The sequence below is a fragment of the Tamandua tetradactyla genome, chromosome 2 (genome assembly GCF_023851605.1).
Source record: "Tamandua tetradactyla isolate mTamTet1 chromosome 2, mTamTet1.pri, whole genome shotgun sequence".
In the NCBI taxonomy this organism is placed as follows: domain Eukaryota; kingdom Metazoa; phylum Chordata; class Mammalia; order Pilosa; family Myrmecophagidae; genus Tamandua; species Tamandua tetradactyla.
The window spans coordinates 127,421,079-127,423,932 of NC_135328.1; the positions used below are offsets into that span (position 1 = coordinate 127,421,079).

At 37.2% G+C, this 2,854-nt stretch overlaps 1 pseudogene; it reads right to left on the reverse strand.

Moving 5' to 3' along the window:
• Nucleotides 1–393: 393 nt before the first annotated feature.
• Nucleotides 394–654, reverse strand: LOC143662059 (protein CDV3 homolog pseudogene; annotated as a pseudogene).
• Nucleotides 655–2,854: the final 2,200 nt, after the last annotated feature.

The following is a 2,854-nucleotide window of genomic DNA, read 5'->3' on the forward strand; positions in this document are numbered from 1 at the left end:
GTGAAATTCCCCTAAATCCAATAGACATAAAGAGCAGTTGTAACCCTTCAAACTTCCACAGTGCAATAGGGCCAGTCACTTATATCAAGGAGTCTGTATCAGTTGCTGTAGATCCAGCAGAGATCAGATGATAAGTGGCTGTTCATGGTGGTTAGTCACAGTCTAGTTACCTTAGAAAGGTTATAAAAGACCATTCCTTAATTGTACGGTGTGCGCCTGCTTCTCTGATTTTCAAGCATCACATTGTGGCTGTCTAGCTGAAAGGACCTGGTTTTTTGAAACCTCATCCCTACTTTGAGTAGTAAAGTAGTGCTTTACTACTCAAAAGCTACTCTTCATTTCTTTATCCTTCCAGCTTCCTATATACTTGGCAATGGACTACAGGGATGGGAACTATGTATTGCTATATATTTGTGGAGGTCCTTGTGGTGTTTTTCTTGTGGTTAACCTGACCTCAGGAGGCCTATATACACCACTAGTCATCACCACTTCTGGTATTTCTGTCACAATTACTGAAGCAGGAGGTGTTTGTACCAGAGCGGTTTCAGTCCAGGGACCTGAGGATTTTTCTATACCACTACCACCTCCTACTTCTTCCCATTTATCCCAGGATCTCTTTTCATTATCAACTTTTTCCTTTTCACTTATTTGCATTCCCTGAACTCAGAAGCCACTGTAATCACTTCTTTTATTTTCAAATTCCTTCCTTTCATCTTCATCCTTTGTCACTACCTTGGTGGTGGCCCCAGGGCTGTAGTTTTGCTAGAGCTGCCCAATTGCTGCTCAACTTCATCTCTTGCCTCTCTTAGAACAGAAGCTGTCCATGCTTCACTTCTCTGTCTCAGCCATCACTTTGGCCTTCTCTACCTGTGAGTAGGTGGGGTCAGCAGGTTAGGGGTGACAAATTCCAGGTCAAAGCCAGCTTGGCACTTGCACTCCTTGGTGTAGTGACACCTCTTCTTCTATGTATTATAAAAAGCTTTTATTGTCACTTTGGTTAAATAGGGAACCACATATTGTTTCACAGTTGCCTGAGATCTTATTTGGCAAAATATTAAAATCTGACTATTTGATATTTCACCTTTCTGAAATCAAACTCTAAAAGACATCTTCTGGATTTAAAACTGTCTTTGGGATTTTCCAGAGGCCCCCTAGAAAATAAAAAGGAGTTATTCTTTCACCTTGTAACAAAGAGAAGTTCTAGAAATAAGTTTATTGGATATGTTGCATAGAAGCATTGTCAAAATAAAAATGATTTTCTAACCTTCAGCTGGTTAAATTTGTATGGGTAAGGTGTTATTAATATGCATATTTCAGAAGTTCTTAGATATTTTTCAATGTCTTCACTGTCCTTGAGTTGTCCTAGCATTGATGTGCCTGATTTAGACAAGAGTATAGAGTTCTTGGTTATAATTTCAGTTATTCTTTCAAAATTTTGCATGCCATAGAAATAAACAAATATTCTTCTCAATTGTATTATTTTTATAATGAACTTTCATCAGAACTTTCACTTCCACAAAACAGTAGTAAGTTAATCATGGCCATTCACAGAAAACGCTTGCAAACACCTACAGGCCAGAGTGCATTGTGTTAAATAAGGACTGTTGCAGAGACCCATAGAAAGGACTCTGGCCAGGTACTTTGGGAAATGGGTTTCTAAGGGCATTGCATAAATAACTTTGAGACCATATCATTGGAGAGAGTCAAGATTCCAGAAATTTAGTTCATGAGGTTGCTAGTAGAAGATTGGGTGGATCAAGGATTATATATCCAGAACCATATTCATTTTCAGTGAGTGAACTGATAATGATTATAATTCTGTTTGGATTATTGCTGATATCTTAATATTCAATTTTCTAGATATAAGGAACCCCTTATTTTTTCCCTTAAGCTATGTATAATTTATAAACAATTTCATTTTTCCATCTGGATTTTCCAGAATTTAGAAACTCTTACTGAATATTCTTTTTTATGGTAAAATAATTATTTGCAGAGATTCAATCTGAATCTGCCCTCCTTGTTGACAGGATATAATTGGAGACAATGATTACATAAACAAAGCTTTGCAGGAAATGTCTTATTTGAGAATGAAGCTCATATAATTGTATGTGACCACAAACTTTTATGGAGCTAAGGTTGACTTTACAGCTTACAAAAGCCTCTTAGAAAATCCAATCTGGTGTCAGACTCCATGGATCCCAGCCTTACAGGTTCAATAAAGAAAGCTACTTTCTGAAGGCATAGAAACTATATGATGCTTTGAACTTGAGAAAAAGGAATTCACCCTAATCCACAGGTAATTCAGGTGAAATCTGGTGGCAAGTTCTTGGCATGGATTCCTAACCTAGAAAGGCTTTTTTTTTTTTTTTTTTTTTTAAAGGAAAGACAGAGAGAAGGAAGGAAGGATAGAAGGAAGGAAGAAAGGGAAACATTTTTAAACATTTTCTTGTTTTTATTGTATTCTGTTTCTCCGTTTTTGTTACATGGGCTGGGGCCGGGAATCGAACCGAGGTCCTCCGGCATAGCAGGCAAGCACTTTGCCCGCTGAGCCACCGCGGCCCGCCTAGAAAGGCTTTTAAAAGTCCAATCAGTAGTTTCTTATGAAAACTACCAGCAAAGCAAACTAAAGAAGGTGTATATGGTAAATTGCCATTCTTTCAGTACCTATGCAAATAATACAGCCAAGCTTAATGAAACCAATCTTATTTTATGATAAAGAATAATTTTTTCAAGTTTTTTTTTTACCAAAAGAAGGGTGATATAGAGAAATTTTCTGTTTCAATAGAAGCTGTAGCACACTTCAATAGGTTCTGCTGTTTTTCATTTTCTGAGCTATTTTTCATCCCCTTCAAAA